Genomic DNA, 18,845 nt, shown 5'->3' on the forward strand with positions numbered 1-18,845 from the left:
GGATTTATTCTCTATTTTCTTTTTTCTTTCCTCTTTTTGTTTTCCAAATTCTACACATTCACAATGAGGAAATTAGGTGGGGAAAAATATCGCTATTTCAAATCTAGGCTGGAAATGACAACTATAGCCATTGTTACTCTTCGTTTCCAATTTTATTATACTGATTTGATGCTTAACACATTAAAGACAATCAAAAGGCTAGTTTAAATCTTTGATCAGTTGAGGATTTTTAGACTACAAAAGATAATCGAAGCATTTATGATTTCTGCCAAGTCACTCTTCTAATTCAAAAACCATAATTGAGAAATATTTTTCATTCATTTTTTTTTACTGTCTGATAATGAGCATGCATGAAGTCTTTCCACAGGTGTAACCAAATCTCAAAAGACTTAACCCTAAAATAGCTTTCTACATGTAATAAACCGGTGCCTTACAATTAATGTTGCACAAGGCACAAATCTTGAGGGATCATGGCATATAGGCTTTTGATGGTTTCTCTTAACGAAAGATGACCACATTTTAGGGACAATGTCTATCGAATGAACTTCTATTAAAAAATAACACTGTTTCAAATAGGATTAGATTAATTTGAATATTGCAAGCCAGTCTGGAATATCAAGCCATCTTACCTAGTTTTCTTCATTCTGGATACTGAATGATCAATAAAGTCTTCAGATTATAGAAGTCTGCTCAGACAATGACATGTAATTTGGAATGCTATAATATAAAGTCAATCCAATTAAATGTACTTATATATTTTATTTGTCCCAAAGGTAAAATTTACATGTGTCATTGACGAAAGAATGCAGTGCCTATTTTTAAGATATATTCTTTCTTCCCTCCCCAATTCCCAATGATGTTCAGCCAACTCCAGTACTTGTGAAGATATGGACGATCTGAGAATCGCCCCTTCTCCCCCCAAACACAAAAATAACTTCTAAGAATGCAGTAAAAATCAAGGGTTCCTTTGCCTCTAAAGACTGATGTAGTAACTGCATATATTGGTATGAACATGCTTTGACAAGGCTTTAAAATCCTGCATGTGTGGGGGGGTTTGTGTAAGGGGGACAACCTCTAAAAATATTTAAATTTGAACCATTATGACAGTCCCACAAAGCAAAAAGGAGACTGGAATAAAACTAAGAAACTTTTACTGAAAACATAAAAGGAATGACCCATGGGAAGAGGACACAGCAGAAAGAACGGGATGCAGAGAAACAGTTTCAGGAGTGTGTGGTGAGCAATTCAGGAAAGGTGGAAATGCTTCCCAATGTACAATATTTAAATCCCTCATTGTATCTGAGGGGAAACAGACATTTGCAGGCATAATACAAATGTAACAAATCTGAGGAATTCCACTGTAAATCTTGTTTGAAATAAAACAGCAAAAGACACACACAGACAGCAAGAAATCTTTTTTTGTAAGGAAAATTTGATAAATCTGTGAGTTTGAAGTAGAGGTTCCTTTTTTTTTTTTTTTTTTTTTAGCTTCTTTGAGGTCACTGAAGGGTGGCTAGTAGGAAGCATAAAATAAAATGGAAATGTAGAGAGAAATTACCTAGGTAGGTAACACAGGGAAGAAGGAGGGAGAGCAGACTGACATGAAAAGGAAAAATAATAGAGATACAGGTGTTTTTTGCTAGTGCCTAAAAGGAGGAAAGAGCCAAGGTTATAGGCCTTTAATTGTTGGTACAGAGAGCCCAGGTGGGCAAGGGTGGAAGAGATGATATACGTAGAGCAGAGAGATGATGAAGGGAGGTGTGTGGAAAATGGGGCGTGGTGGGGATAACTGCTTGCAAGTGGCTGAAGTTTACTCTAATGGTAGAAGACTGGGAATTTGGAAGGCTGGATGGGGAAGTTGAGATGAGTACAGTGTAAAGATATAAGTGGATAGATGACTATGAGTGAAAAAAATTCCTCAGTATAGCATTCCTTTTTTTTCCTTAGTTCTACTGTTATATCTTAGGTCCTCTTTACTCATTTGTCCTCTTTTCTGGATGCTAGAGTATCTTCTTAACTTACTTGCCTCCACACTCTATTCTGATGCATTAGTTTATTCAAATATTAATTTAAAGACAAACAACCACAATTTTTTTTTCTGTTGTATACCGTCTACTACCCAATTTTCTCACCTGGTTTTGTTGTTTTTAAATAATTGTTTGAAAAATCTTCAGAGGTGGCCTATAGCTACAAAATAAACACATGAACCTTTCAAATGCATAGTGGGACATCAGGCCCCACACACCTTTCCTTACTTAGTTTGTCTCAGTGTCTGTTGAGATCTGCTTCCTGGCTAGCCACTGCCTGGGGATGCCTATTTTTCAAATCCAGAGACACCCCTACCTTATGAATCTTTTCTCTTAGCAAAAATTAATTTCTCCCTCCATTATGCTCAGTTAGAGTTTTATCACATTCTATCATAAATTTGTAAGAGTCTTCAGGCTCACAGAGGCCCAAGCAATGTATTCTTTTACATTCCTGGAGGCCAGCACATTGTCTGGCACAGTAGGTGACTAATGTTTGTGGATTCTCTGGTGAATAAATAAATGGATGCCATCTTTAAAACACGTGAAGCAAGATTATTGGAGAAGATTAAATTCCAAATTTTTCAGCCCTTTGAATAATTACTCTTCCCACTAATAGAAAACCGTGGCAGTCATACATAATTTGTCAAGGTAGCTTAAAGCCAGCAGTTTACATAAAATCTCCTTGTCGGTGTGCCTCCCTTCCCTTCCCCAAGAACCTTATAAATCCTAGCTAAGGCTACTGTGGATTGCTTGCATTGAGAAAAGGAAAATTTTCTGCTTTCTGAATCCCTTACCAGATTTCTTCCTGCCACCAGCAGTCTGGAAGCCATCAGGAATTTCTATCTTGCAAAAAACAAACTTTTTAATACCAAGACAAGAAATAATGTGAAACCTGCAATCCCTTCTGCCAGGGTTCCCAGCTGCCAAAACCCAACATTACTTGGGTCCATCAGAATCACATTCGAGTGACTAACATAAAAAGGCACTTCTTTCAACCCTTACCAAATGATTGAACTCTAAAAAATGAATGTGTGTTTATGCTTGGTCTGAGTTTACTTGCCATTCCTGTATTTCAAACGCATAGCAACTTTAAGTTTGCTGCCTTGGCTGATACCTCATTTAAGAGAAGCCTTCCATCAAAGAGAAGAAAACAAAATCCTAGATTTACCAAACGGAAGAATTCTTTGCCCCTACTTCCTTTCCCTCGAATCTCCCACCTGCCTCCAAACCAAAACACAGTAGGTAAGCAGTTCGTTGCAGTCCTTTCTGAATGTTATTTCCTTGGGAAGGTCAATCAGTTCTGAGGCCGATTTGCCTCCACTCGCCCAGCCTAGGTCCCCTCCCTCAAGTCCTGAGCAACCTTCTCCAACTGCGCGCTGTGGTCCTTCTCCCAGAGCTAAAGAAAGAATTGTCCGCAATCAGGGGAAACGGATTAACTTCAAATTCGAGAAAACAGGTGGTGGTTATGCCTTAAAACCAGAAAGACAAACTTAGAAGGGAAGCCTCACTGGGCTTTCGTCTTGTAAAGTCTTATTTCAGAATCTTCCCAATTTGGCGTGCAGGTCTCTAGAAGTGACTGCGTAGCCTTTATAATAATCACAGTGGCCTCTTCCCTGCGGCAGCAGCTCGTGGCGCCTCTCAATCCGCAATTCCGTTTCCAGTCCCTTCTTTCAGTGAAGGGGAATCCCCACCCTGCGCCTTAGCCTTCGACTGCACCCCTCCCCCACCACACTATTTCTTTGGGAAGAAGACCCTTTTCGGCTTCTAAGGAGCTTGCTCTGCTGAAGGCTAAGTGGCAGCCCCGGGATTTTAAAGACGTCAGTCTTCACATTCCCCTTCCTTATCACCAGGAGAGGAGAGAAAACAACGGAAATTTAACACTGGTAACTATTATTGTTTTATCTGACGAACTTGCCCTCTAAAATGCCGCTAAATAGGTAAATTCACAGTGAACAGTGAAGGTGCAAACTGAAAAAGGCAGAGAACGTGTGTTTGTGTGTGTTGGGGGGTAGGGGAGCAGGTTAAAGGAGGAAAGGAGTTCAGGAAGACTCGAAATCTGTGTTTGATCACAGGGATCAAAACCGGACACGGCCAGGACCGCAGTGGCCTTCTCCGCCTCCGCCGCCTCCACGCGTCTCCTGGGAGCGGAGGAGCTGGAAGGCGGGGCCGAGGGCGGGAGCGCGGGAAGGGGACAGAAAGGGATCGAGGGCGGCTGCGCACAGGGAGCGCGCGGGGCAGGGCTGCTCGCGCTCCCGTTCGAGGTCAGCCACCCGGCTGCCTCTCGGCCCGCCAAGCCTCTCAGGGGCTGACATCACTGCCAGAAGGAGGGGCCGCTCGTGCAAAGGCGACTGGAGAACAAGGGTTCTCGGGCCTCGCTCGCAGAGGCGCTCCCTGGCCGCTTGGCAGGCGCAGCGCGGTGGCGGCTGGACTCAGCCCGCGCGAGCTGCGCGCGGCAATTCTTAATTTAACGCAGAGAGATAGGTATCTTTAGACCTGAGCGCGTCCATCTCCTGGTTCGTTCTTAAAATCGTCCGCACATGGTCCGCGCTTCCTCCGAGGAACCAGACAAAGGCAAGAAAAGGGGGAAACGTACAAATACTATTATTTCGACTTGCTTTCAAATGTTCCACCCATCCTCAACACACACGCACAAGCGCGCGCGCGCGCGCGAAAGGACAGCCCTGAGATTGATGTTCCCGCTGTGATTGTGCGAGTTTGTTTCAAACAAGATTGAGAGTGGAATTCCACTTAATCTTTATCAAGTTCAGAGGTGCCCGCAAGTACATTTTTTTTCTTTTATTTTCTGAGTCACACCTGTTTTATCGTTTTATGGGAGGGGGGCGAGTTGCTTTAGTCAGAAAGCGCCGCTACCTTCTGTGTGGTGCAGTGTTTAGAATTCTCCGTACGCTCCTCAGGTTGTTTTCTTGTTGCAGCGCTAAGAGCACGCAAGCGGCTTTTTTAACACCATCGCCCTTTCTGTTTTCTCTGCGCCGTCCCCCACCCCCTTACCGGCCTATTCCTATTTTTAAAACACTTCGTGGACACACTTTCCTTCCAACAAAAATAGCTCTATGCTAGGTTTAAATTCCACCTTGGGATGTTGCTACACAGGACTGGCTTTGGTTTTGTTCTTGCTATTTAATTTGCTGTGTTCTTTTGTCCTAGCGCCTTTTCTCTCCGGTCCTTGCTTTGTGGGTGTGTGCCGCAGTGGCGCAAGTTTTGACTCCCAGCCCGGGAGCCAACCTTTTGTAAGGGCACGGGGCTCGGAGATGCGGGAACCCGCCTGCAGACGCGCGCGCACACGCACCCGGCGCCCCGCACCCCAAACCGCAAAGACGGCCAAAGCAGTGAAGCACGGAATAATTCACTCTGGAATCCAAGAGGCCGTTTTCAGTTGAGCTCTAAAAGTCTTTCCTTGCGGAAAGAAAGGAAGGAGTTCCCACTATACATTCTTGGAGAGTGCCCACCCTCTTTGCTACCGGAGGAAGTCAATTTTCGTCTAAGCGCTCAAATGCAAGTCGTGTCCCCAACCCAGGGCAGACTGCCGCTCCGCTCTTCTGAAGTCTCTAAAAGAAAAGGACCCAATCGCAACTACGCGCTTTTAAAAAGTCACCTTTTCCAAAGACGCTCATTATTGAAGGCCATTCTTTTTCGCGAAAAGAGGTTGTTTTTATGGCTCCGCGCTTACAAAAAATAATTCTTTTGTGGGTAGATGAAGTGTTTTTCGGTTCTAAGTAAACATTCATTTATGGGCTAGGTAGGCTTTTTTTTTTTTTTTTTTTTTTTTAGCTAGAGGGATTAAAAGTCATTTCTTTAGAGAAAGAAGAACCCTCTTACGTTTGCTACACTCTTAGAAAAAGTTTTTTTTTCTTTTTAATGAGAAAAGGATGCCGTTTTTTGGCTACGCGATTATAAGAAGTTCCCTTTTTTAAAACTAGGCAGAATTTTCCATACCTAGCTCCGTCTCCACATCCAGTAGGTGCTGGCTGAGCATAGCTCCAGAAGTAGGGCGGGAAGGAAGGGCGGGGAGGCGGGGTGGCCCGGGGGACCCTGCGAGCTCCTCTGAGTGTGCGGCGCTCTCCACTGCTCTGCGCCAAGGGTCGGATCTTCAAGGGTTAGAGCCAGCCTGGCAGAGAGCCAAACCGCGAGTACCAGCGGTAAAAGCGCTGCGGGGCTCTGCCGCGCCAAGTCCGAGGCGGGCGCTGGGCTCCGGGCATTGCCCCTCCGCTAGCCGGTAGTGAGCTAACCCGAGAGTCCTGGGTGCGATCTTTTCTCGGCACCTGCCCCAATCTTACAATTTGTCAGTCTCGCTGAATCTGGCTGTATTTGTTAAAGTGAAAGACCTTTTTGCACCGCCAATATCGGGGAAATTCATGCGCGGACACTTTTCTGACAGAAGTGAGAGTTTTCGCAAAGTAACCGAGCCAAGCCGAGCGGTGGCAGTGCCAAAAAGATACTGCGTCTGCGTTCACCTCCCGAATTTGCTCTTTCTCTTACCTCCAGGAAAGAGATAGGGGTAGGGGGAAGGGAGGAAACCAGAAGCGTCTTTAAAACCACAGTGTGGTCCTAGTCAAGACCCCAGGCACAGGCAGCAGGAAGCCTCCACGCACTAAGTGAGGGACTCACGCTTCACACGCCGCACTCTGTTCTCGCACCCGGACCGGATACTTACCCTGTGTTTGTAGCCTCTAGAGTAGAATGAAGTGGGGAGTGAAAAAGAGAAAAGGCTTCCGCCGGCTCCACGGAGACTGCGATTGCTGTAGCGGGCTCTACCGCCACAGCTCGCAGTCCGCGGAACAGCTGCTGTTGTGGAGGTTGCTTCTGGGGTTGTTTGGGCCGCCCGGGTTTCCTGGGCTGCCTGTGTCGCCGGTGTCGCCGCTGCCACTGCCACTCAATGCACTCTGTTCAGCTGGCTTTCTGCTTTGCTGCGCGGGCCGCTGCGTGTAGCTCAAGCTTACAGCTCCTCCCGCCCTGACAGTTCGCCGACTGCAAGGAGCCAGTGCGGAGCCAGCCCTTTTCAATGGCGAGGGGGAGGGACTGGTTAGAGGGGGAGAAGGGGGAATGAAGGGGGGTGAGCGAGTAGAGCGTGGGGGGAGAGAAGTGAACCAGTGCTCGGGACGCCTGCTGGGAGGGGATGGCGCAGCACCAACTGCTGGGTACCCCCCTCTGGTCCCCACTCCCTGCACCCCACATCCCCCACCGCTCCGAGGGCGGCCCCTCCCGGCTGACAGGCAACCAGGGGACAAGGGCGGGGGCGAGAAGGAGGTAAGATTTGGAAGTTACTGTTCGCCGCCCGAGAAGGCGGCAGAATGCGTGCTGGCGGCACACTCGTGTGCGGGACCCGCTACTGGGGAAAACGCGTGGCTTTCGGACTGTGGGCTTTGCAGAGCAAAAGAGAGGGCATGCATTGCTCGGCTCGGTCCTCCGTTCATTGCTCTTAGGCTTCTGTTTAAGTTGTACTCATTCACATTATCTTACACAAGTTTTTATTTTCCTTATTCTGGTGCTTTTTCTCGGATCCCGCTGACCGCCCTAACTCCAGCTAGAGAACAAGCCTCCAGCAGCACCATTTTCTCATACAAAGGATAGTTAAGGCAGACTAGTGGAAGTAGGGGCAGAAGCCCGGCAAAGCCGCAGTTGGAGCAGAGAGACTGTGTCTGCATATATCATACTCAACTGTGAGCCGGGTCTGGTACCTCGCTTGCCTTTCAGAATGATCATCTGGGGCGGCGGGGAAGGATTAAAGGGGTGATCCAGCATTTGCTTACTCGAAAGAGCAAGTACGAGTGAGCTTTAAGCAGGTCGGTGGCTTCGGACTGCGTTAGTGGGGTCCAGCTGCTACGCTGCCGGTTATCGGGCAGCATCGCGGGCGTGGACAGCGTGTTTCCGAGGTAGGAAAGGATGCAAGAGAAGGAGAAACCCAGCCCGGAGCCGCAAGACTGGTGCTTGCCAGCGCGTTCCGGCTGCCTAGTCGGCGACTCCCGGGCGGGTGTGGGATGCCAGTTCTCCCAAAACCACTAAAGCTACCAGGGGCAATGTGACTGGTTAATGACTCGGACGGGTCGTGATAACCTAGAAGCAGGGGTAATTTCCCCGTCCCAGTCATGGGGTTAAAAGCAAAGCGCAACAACCAAAAGCTTCCCAGCTGGTCCACTCTGATTCTTACTCCGAGGAGCAAGTCCTTAAATTTACCCAGAGGCCAGATAATAAACCAGGTGAATTCTCTAAATTCCTCTCTAGAAACGTGAAGGGTTTTAGGGGAAGAATACATTTTCCATGTTTAACCAATAGAAAAACTTAGCCTTCTAGTGCTTTGGTTTGATATTTTTCTTTCTTTTCTTTCTTTTTTTTTTTTTGGAAGGAGACTCCTGAAATAAAAGGAGAAAAAGTAGATAATGTTTTCAAGTGCCAAGAGCACAGTATTAATTTTTATTTTTGTCTGCTGAATGGAAAGGGGGATGCATCTCCATCAGGATAGAACATCAAGAAGGAAAAAAAAATGCCAATTATCATGAGTTGATTTTCTCTAATAGCTTCTTCATAAGAAGTTTTTTGGTTTTTTTTTTTTTTTGGAAGGGCAGATCTTTATGATTTCTTTCCCTTCCCCATCTTCATAACTGCCATCATTCCAATTCCTGATACTTTTACAGGTTAAAACCTTGTTTCAAACAGTCCTCATATCACTTTTCTTTCTTTCTTTCTTTCTTTTTTTTTTAAACACCTAAAGCCACTGCTGAGAACAGCGGCATTATCACCGCAGTTCATTGCGGTCTGCATGAAAGAGGACACGAGGAAGTATTTACCATTACATTTTATTCCTCCTGTAACTCTGCCTCCATTATTCACCAGATCCAGCACATGCATTGTCCTCTTCTTGAGAGCTAGGAAATGTCTTTGGAGGTGAAATCAGAAACTGTCAAATGATTACAGCTGTGCCTCTTGGGATTTGCACTGCTGGATGAGACTCTGTCATAGGGGATGGCAGGAACTCAAAGAAAATAAAATCACTGATTAACCCAGGACAGTGTGGCAAAGCCATACCATGGAGGCACTCTCCGGGTACTAATAACCATTCATAACATCCACATTAGACACCAGTTAATTGATTTCTTAAGATTTCCATCTAAACCCAAGGGTGGGGGGAGAGAACTATTCAGTGATGGTTATGAAGTATTTAAAGTTATCATTATGACACACTCATGAGATTAATATTATTTTCCACCTTTTACAGTTTCCGAAACTGAAGATCACAGAGGACAGGTAATTTGCACAAGAACAAGGAGCTTCAGAGTAGCAGACCCTGGAATTCCACTCAGAGTGTATAACTCCTAAATTCAGTTACAGGGTTGCTTTATAGTTAATCTGGATTCTTCTATAATACATCACACAACATTTAGTGTTAAGTGTATAGTGATATCTATAGAATAGAAACATTACTTACAGACCAAGGAGACTACTTCACTAGATGAACCAAGTAACCTAGAAAATTATCTGAGAAATTCAGTTTTTTTTATAAGACTGACAGAAATCCAGATCTGAAATTAATGAAAAAAACAATTTTTCCCCATTTTCTCTCCTCTTGTGTTCTGTCTGATGGTGGCACCAATGAGCAATGGAATAACCAAAAGCCAGGACATCTGGCAAAAGCTCTCCTCTCAGTGTTTTAACTATAAAAAGGACTGATGAGTGCTCTGCTTACTTACAGAGAGAAGGACTTCTCTAATGAATGCCTTTTATGTACCATCTGCAGTCTATGTGTTGTCCTATTAATCCTCAGAATCATTCTATGAGATAGGTATTATTAGCTTCTTCTTATTATTTTTTTTTTAACAACTGAGGAAAACAGAGACTCACAGATACTAGGGAAAATGCCCAAGGTTATATAGCTGTAAAGTACAGTATTTGGAAGTTCAAACCCATGTCATTTCCAGCCCATTATGCTGACCCTCGGCACATGGCCCTCCGATTGTATGGTTATACCTTTTCAGAATTTGCATTCCATCAAATGTTTTATAATTAACAAAAGCCCTTAAGAGTTAAAATGTAACTGTAAGAATTTGTTTTTTGGAGGAGATGCCATGAAGGAACTCTGATATTTAGTGCATTTGGTTTGTTCAGGATTCCAACTTGGAAATTGAGCCAGGGTTCTGCTAAAATCAGAAAAGGGCAATTATGGTCATGTTTACCGTGTAAACATGGAAAGGTGACTAATCTCTGAGGATTAAACTATTAAGCCATTATACAATTATAGAATGGGTCAGATAAGAGATTTAAAATATTTTGAGTAAGGATGTTTCTCAGGCCAGTAAGAATTGATTAAAACTGAGAAATAATGTGTTTATCTGAAAAAGGGTTGATCCGCCATGGAGACCTAGTAAAAGATTCAATGAGATGAGCATCGATAACTCCTCTCTCATCTCACTGGCAAAACTACCCTTAATGTGAGGTTGATAAAGCCCACCAAATATTCTGGGATTTCAATTGCCTTGCACTGAAACACCACTTATTAAAGCAGTGTGCCATGTGTGATTTGCCTTCCCATGTACTCTGTCTGCAGAGAGAATGCACAGGTCATACAGGTGTATGCAAATGAGTATTTTGTACCATGCGACAGTTACTTCGCATCCGATTTCTTTCGGTTTTCCACAACAACTTTTCCCACATATTGCCTATAAATGTTACTATCGATAAATCATCACGTCATTCAGAAAGTAGGTGGATGTGTGGGCACAAAACTGTAAGACTGAATAAGTTGCAATCCCCAGGATATTTTTCATATTTAATATTTACCATCAGCAACAGTTGCAATTAGTAGGAGGCAGTGATTCAGATGCTTGGATTTAGATTCAGGGCTTTGGATTTAGACCAAATTCCGAGTTCTGGCTCTGGCATTTTCTGCTTTTGTGTCTGTGGGCAAATTAATCTCTAGACACGTGCTGTTTAATAAGATAGTCACTAACCATACGTGGCAGGCCATTGAGCACTTGACATGTAGCTAGCCCAAATTGAGATAAGCTGTGACTTGGCACACGCATGCACACACACATCTGTAAAATATGTCCTTAATACTTTTTATAAACTGCATGATGAAATGGTAATATTTTGATTAATTAGTTAAATAAACATACTGTTAAAATAACTTCACCTGCTTATTTTCAATATTTTTAATGTGGCTGCTAGAAAATTTAAAATTACACATGTGGCTTGAATTATATTTTGTTTTGCACAGAGCTATCCTCTAAGCTTCAGTTTTTTCATCTTAAAAATGTGGATATTTATTCACCTCAAATTATTGTAGATATTTAAATGAGATAATGTACTGAAAATGAGATAATGTACTGAAAATTAAATGAGATAATGTACTTAGCATACTAGTGCCTGGCATACTAAGCTAAATAGTTGTCACTCTTCAAGAGTTAGGAAATAAAGATGTTAAGTTAAAAAAAAAAATACAACAACAACAAAAACTTAAACCCTAATGAGTTAGGGACCACTTAAAGAGAAAGCTTTAGTTAAGACTTAATTTTCTTTGTCCCAAGTGAAATAATTGTACTTATCTCGCTAAAAACAATGATAAACATACATGTGTGGTAGTGGAGGGAGGGACATATTTTGACATACAAAAATGATAATGTATGTGCCAGTGCTTTGAAGAGTTAAAGGTACTTTGTCAATTCAAAGTATTTTTCTATCATAATCTGTACAGGTACTTTTATATTTAATTGGTAGATACTTCTAGTGCTGAGTCCTTCAAGTCACAAATGAAAATGAGGCTGAAACTGGTGGCAAGTATACAAAAGACAAGCGAAAGATGCAGAAAAGGGAGAAATGTGGTAGTTATAGAGCTCTATGTTTTCAGTAGTTTAACTGCAGAAATACTGTACCTAGCTGATGACAAAATGCATAATTCAACTGACGACACTAGAGGGTGCTGTCTTCCAACACCTCCTCCCCCCCATCCCACCACTATAGATTATAAAAATCTGAAAAGGGCATACCTCTGAAATGAAAGTAACGCTTCTTCATTCCCTCCTGGACATGACTCGCAAAGCTTTTTTTCAGTCCTGAGACAGGCCTTACAACATTGCCAAAATAATAAAATATTAGAAGTTTGCCATAGTGCTTGGGCAAATAATTGGGAAAAGTTTGAAATGGTCCCCTGCTCTGAGAAAAGCTTTATGAAAGCCCAAGGAGGGGAGGATGAGAAAAACAAATACCCAAGAAAGGGCTTTCAATGAAGAAAATGTTTCAACAGGAATTCCCGACTACTCCAACAAACTTTGTCATTAAGTAGGGGTCGGGCAATTGTTTGGTAATCATGCCATTAACGTTTTGTTTTTTCCCCCCTCTCTCTAGGTTTGAACAGCGCCATATGTGCAGTGGACAGAAACTGCAGCTGAATTTTTTTCGTTAGGAGTCTGGGAATTACAGCCTTATGTGGTGAACTTTGCTGAAGCACTGAGCTCTGATTAATGCAATTACATGAGTAAAGGTATGTGGTGTCCTCAAGGTTTCCTAGTAAAGAAGCTGTTTTTTTTTTTTTTTTTTTTTTTTTAATTTACTTTGAGGTGCACAAAACAATGTAATGCACATTCATCATTGAGTCGGGCGCAGCCCCCCCCCCTTTCAGGGCGGCCAGGGATCTTTTCCTGGCCTCCCTACTGGTGAGGTGGAAGGAAGGGAAGGAGGCTGGGCGGGTGTGGGCGGGGCGGGTCTAAAAGAGGCGGGGCTTGTCTGGGGCGGGGCCTGAGGGAGGCGGGGCAGGTCCGGGGCGGGGCCTAGGTGGAGGAGGGCGTGTCCGGGGCGGGACCTAAGGGAGGCGGGGTGTGTCCGGGGCGGGGCCTCAGGGAGGCGGGGTGTGTCCGGGGCGGGGCCTAAGGGAGGCGGGGCGTGTCCGGGGCGGGGCCTAAGGGAGGTGGGGCGTGTCCGGGGCGGGGCCTAGGGGGAGGAGGGCGTGTCCGGGGCGGGACCTAAGGGCGGCGGGGCGGGACCTCAGGGAGGCGGGGCGGGTCTGGGGCGGGGCCTAGGTGAGGCGGGGCGTGTCCGGGGCGGGGCCTAAGGGGAGGAGGGCGTATCCGGGGCGGGGCCTAAAAGAGGCGGGGCGGGTCTGGGGCGGGGCCTAGCTTTCGCTGGGCTGGGCTTGGGCCCACGCAGGCGCAGAAGAAGAGCATGGGGCGTGGGGGAGGGGGGAGGGAGGCTGGTGTGCACAGCTAGGGTCTGGACCCAACTGGCAGCAAGAAGCTGTTTTCTTTACTGTACTCTCATTTTTCTACAGATGCGTAGTTGCAGACTGTACTGGATGAGGCTTTTCATCTGTGTGTTATTTGCCTGTATTGTGATAGAAGTACACGAATAGGGAAAATTATTGTGCCTTTTAAAGTATGGAAGGATCAGAAAGCTATTAACAGTCTCTATCCGTCTTGTTTCCTTAGAACAGGCTTTAGCTTGAGTTATCCAGATGTTGACTGGCGCAGCGAAAGATTCAAAGAGATTTTGGTTGCTGAGGAAAACAAAATTCTTTTTTGTTTCTTTTAACATTGAGATTGATTTTTTTTCCCCATGCTACCAAAACTTCTATGTGGCCATCTCTTCAGGAAGTAGGTACCAGCTACTGTTCCAAATTTAGGAAATAGACACACATATGAGAACAATCACATAACGTTTACAAAGCAGTATATTGGGATTGATAGAAACTTATATCTTTAAAGAATTCTGGACTAACCCAACTCCATTCTGAGCCTTCCTTACTTTTTAAGACTCTTTCTTTCTACTACATGATATGACTATGAGCTAAGTACATGTAACTTTTGTATGGATTTGTGAAAACAGTTGTATTTTCTGAGGTATGATAACAAATATACCATGTATTTCATTAAAACATGTGAGAAAACTGCTTTACTTTGTGTGTGTGTGTGTGTGTGTGTGTGTGTGTTGTGTTTGTGTATGCGTATAACAACCATGATGGGGTTTAGTTAACACAGTGTTAAATGAGTGTCTACTTTGAGCCATTTTTCATTGACTGACCTGACTGCAGACATCCCATTTTAAATTACTAGATATACATTTATATAATTAGCATAGGGTTTCCGTTTTCTTTTAAGATCAAACAGTTTTTATTTCATCATTACTGAAACTTAGCTGAATGTAATTTTCTGTCTTTGGATAAGATATAAAAACCAAAAGTTCTTCTCAGTTGCCAAAATGCAGCTGGTCTCATACGATTCCTTTTAGATTTCCTTTCCTACAAGGTGAAAAATGGTGATATATTTTACTTTCTTGAAATAAAAAAGATGTCTTGAATTTTTCAATTAATTGCTCTTTCTTGACTAATTTCTAAATACAGTGAAATCACAGACATGTAGTTATGTTTTTTTTTATTAAATTTATTGGGGTGACAATTGTTAGTAAATTTACATAGATTTCAGGTGTACAATTCTGTATTACATCATCTATAAATCCCATTGTGTGTTCACCACCCAGAGTCATTTCTGGTTTTCGACAGTCAAACTAGCAAAGGAAAAATATTTGGAGGACCGAAGGGTTCTCCTTTAAAGGGAACAAAATGTAATGCAGAATTAGCAATGAAAATAAAATATTGTTTCTGGATTCCTTCCTCTGTGGATGTTGCTTATCATGAGGCTCCATCTTCTTTAGCTCTAGTGCTCAAAGCACTAAAGGAACTTCTTCAGACTGAACCTAATCCTGTCATACCAAAGAATCCTTCAAAAATCTCCACCTTGTGTACTGATGGGTTTTTACATTTGGTATCTTTTCAGACCCAGGATTCAGTATCCGTGTGGTGAATCCAACAAATTCAAGTTTTACTTCAAGTCCGGTCTTAGTAAGCTCGTTTGTACAATTAGCCATCTACCTCAGTTATCTGAGTGGCACTCTAGTACCCACTGCTAGTGCCACTGTGCAGGCTCTGATACTCAGTTGGACCATTGGCATCCTGCCTAGTTGCCACCAGTCCATTTCCCTGGTGTCCTAGGTTCAGTATCAACAAAATATTACCTGCTTGGGCGAGGGTCATGATCCCAACAGGACAACTTATTAGAACTGTTTATAAAATGCAAAATAAATTATGACTCTACTTTCACATTTTATGTTTTGTATTCTTGGACATTTATTCTGTGGAAGATGCTGAAGTGGGTAGGCTATGTTGGTAAGCTTTTTGCAATTCATCACAATAAATAATGACATGCTATTCAAACATGTTTATAATTCTTGAGCAGTGCACCTGAATTATTTAACATCCACACTTCCACTCCCATTGATTATAAATTATTCTCCAAAAAATAACCATAGGGATATAACAATCATAGAAAAATTACAAATGAAAGATCAGAAAATGTAAATTAACTTTGTCATAAACTTGTTAAAAGACAGAGGTTTCCAAAAGTCTTATGAATTATTAAAATCGTCCATTTTTTACAAGGATCACTTGGGGTGGGGAGCCTGAATGGATTTCTGAAAAAGCGATAATATTTTAAAAATCCATTCACAAGATAAGATGTGTGCTAACTTTGAAGCGTATATCAGTTAGTGACACAGACAATGAAATGTATATCTTCAAAGTTAGTCAAGGACCTTAAGAATTATGTATTTATATTAGAAATATTAAACTGTATTTGTCAGCTAAACTAACATTTCATGGAGAATTAAATACTACTATAGTTTGTACTAAATTAACTAATTTTTAACTGTGGCATTCTAGTCTCTTCAGAAATCTTTCTGAGTTAACAATGCATAAAAATAATAGAAATTTAAAAAATTATCGGAAATATAGTGCCTGCTTTTTATACATTACAGAACAACTATGGCATGAGATGTCTAATGGTAAAATTGTCAGATAAACAATATCTTTATTGTTACATTAGCTTTGCTCTACCAAGAAGCTATAAATTATAGTTGAATAAAGTCAACAAAATTAACTTGGCTTCGAGTTCTATTTAACTAATAATGAATGAAAAGAAATTAAAAAACTAGAAAATAGTCTTTTGTCTCCATGTGTAGGAACTAGGAACCCGGATTGGGTCTCAAGGAGTGGGATGGGAAGAAGGAGGAGATGGAAGGAGAGGAGGAGGAAGGTATAAAGAAGAGGCAACCTTTGGGGTCCTGAGAGAAGGAAGTCAACAAAGGTCTTTTTTTTTTCTCTAAACTTGTTTTCTTTGATTTCTCCTTCAGTTTCACTACCATCACTTTTAAAACTTATTCTGTCCTAATTCTCTTCCAACTTTCAACAAGTACTCCAGCAGGGGAAAATTATCATATGGGGACTAGTGTGGAGAGAAGTGGAAACTATAGCAAAAAAGGAATCAAATTCACTATTCTCTTCACAATGACTTTTGTATTGCAGACTGGAAAGAAGGGAAGCAATGGTGAAGAGATATAAATCGATGTTAACACCCTGTCCCTAAACCTGGAGTTCTGGCAGTGCAGAGGGGAGAAGGCAGCAATTGTGTGTGTGCTGCGGCTGAGGCCCTCTAGGAGGCAGCAGAGGAACTTGTTGGAGTTGGAGAAGGTAGGGGTGCTGCCCACAGTGGAACTGGGTTATTTAATATGCAAATATGTGTGCTGACTCTCCAGCAGGGGCATTTGAGGAGTTTATTCAACCAGAGAACCTTTTTGACATAGTATGAAATAGGCTTCCAGGCAGTTTTAAAAGCACCTCTCTAGGTTCTTCAAAACTGCCCCATCACCATGAGGCTAATCCTTCTGCATATAACTGTGTCACACTATTAATATTCATGTTCCCTTTGATGTGCTGCTGCGCAAAGCAGACCAGACCCCATTTCAGAACTAGGAATAGGAAGAGCAATGAATATGGAAACGAAAAGGAATAAACTGAAGAAATCTGTACATTGTAGCACAACAATGAGAGATTCCACTGTAACTCTTTTTGTCATATCACATTTTTGTCTAGAACTTGATTAGGACACAATTTTAATTTAATGACCTTCTGTGTGGCTATATTTTTACAGTATAATATAAAGGATAAAGAAACGGTTATGGTATATTTTACTTAATCAGTCTAGAAAGGCTGAATTCAATTTGTGATTCTATGGCATTCCAGCTGTAGAACATTTGACAAGTTACTTAAAGTCTCAATATTCCAATTTCAATAACTGTGTATTGGGAACTATAATTACCTTGAGAATTGTTATGAGGAATAAATGAGATAATGAACATAAACACAGCTAATGGAGTACCTGACAGAGTTCAATGTAGTTGAATGGTCCAATAGATTTAGACTTCATTAGGCACCTAAAGTAGTCATTGAGGTAAAAGAAAATTGGAAGTCGAGATAGCTGTATAATTTACCCACTCATTTGTTAGTTCATTTGTTCATTCATAAATACTTAATGAAAAACTATATATTCAAAGCACATTTTAAATAAATTAATTTCTTAAATAGCCTTTACATCTCACATGTATTTTATAGATCTAGGCGGTGAGTTATATAATGCTTAGTACAACCCTATTAATTGAGGGAGACAGGGAGAAGTGATTGGTAACTTCAATTTATTTGTAGAAAATAAACATTCCTTTCACCGCATCTCCCACCATATAGCATATCTTTTTTGAGGAGTCATTTGCCCTTAAATACATTCCAAAGTTATAATTAATGCTTTGTATTATATGTGTGTGCATACATACATATAGGTAGATAGATACATATATATCTCTCTATATACAGACAGATATAGGTATATACAGATACATATTGTGAAACAGCAGGCAGTTACTAGTTTAGATCCGTTGGACAGTGATGAAATGACTATACTTGTAAACAAAGGCACATTTACTATGAAGCTAGTGAAGTTTTAGCTTAAGGCCCCTCACTAGCATACTCATAAGTCATTTCTGAGGCCTGGTATTAGAAAATCATCGTCATATGAGGAGACAGTCAAATGATACACCGTCAAAAGTGTTGAAAAAAGGTATTATAAAGATGCAAGTTCAGAAAATTAAGTTTGCGAACTCGTTCTAGAAAAAGTGCTACAGTCCTCATTGCTGAATATCACTATGGTCACCTTCGAAATACTCCTCTTGGGAAGTTATGCACCGATGCCAGCACCTAGTCCACCCTTCAAAGCTAGTTTGGAACTCTTTTTCCTGGAATGGTCATCAGATCTCTTGTCGTATTACCCTTGATGTCCTGAATGTCATCAAAATGTCTTCCTTTCAATATTTCTTTTATCTTTGGGTAAAAAAGAAAGTCATTAGGGGCCAGATCAGAGGAGTAGGGAGGGTGTTCCAATACAGTTATTTGTTTACTGGCTCAAAACTCCCTCACAGACAGTGCCGTGGGAGCTGGTACATTGTCGTGCCACAAGAACTATGAATTGGCCAAAAGTCCAGGTCGCTTTCATCTAACTTTTTCATGCAGCCTTTTCAGCACTTCCAAATAGTAAACTTGGTTAACTGTTTGTACAGTTGGTACAAATTTATAATGAATAATCCTTCTGATATCAAAAAATGTTAGCAACATCTTTGCAATAAGTTCGCGAACTTAATTGGCAGACCTCATATGTCAAACAGTTTATTAATACACACATGCTATGCTCTTGGATTCTGTGATGTTTGTGCTATCAGCTTGCTAAAAAATTGCCATTTCTTATGGTTACTTTTTCTTTATAAATTAATGGTTTGTTTAACTCAAATCTGCAAAACCAGGATTCACCCCCTATTTATGCATAAGGAAAGATTTCCCTTTTTTTCTTCCAGAGGAAATAAAAAATATCTTTAAAAATAGAGTTTAAGTTACAGGCTTAGGTCTTTACTGAGTGGGTTAATTTAGGCCTACAAAATGAC

At 42.0% G+C, this 18,845-nt stretch overlaps 1 protein-coding gene across 7 annotated transcripts in view; it reads right to left on the reverse strand.

Annotated features, from left to right (window-relative positions):
- PCDH11X (protocadherin 11 X-linked) overlaps positions 1-7,017 on the reverse strand; it is an 824,011-nt gene extending 816,994 nt beyond the window's left edge. For 6 of the 7 annotated variants that reach the window (XM_081043929.1, XM_081043928.1, XM_081043927.1 and 3 more), the window contains exon 1: positions 6,700-7,017. The gene's annotated coding sequence lies outside the window, so the exon portion shown is untranslated. The remainder of the gene's footprint in view (positions 1-6,699) is intronic. The other variant, XM_081043931.1, reaches the window with a different exon arrangement.
- Positions 7,018-18,845: the final 11,828 nt, after the last annotated feature.

The sequence above is a fragment of the Rhinolophus hipposideros genome (genome assembly GCF_964194185.1).
Source record: "Rhinolophus hipposideros genome assembly, chromosome: X".
Taxonomy (NCBI): domain Eukaryota; kingdom Metazoa; phylum Chordata; class Mammalia; order Chiroptera; family Rhinolophidae; genus Rhinolophus; species Rhinolophus hipposideros.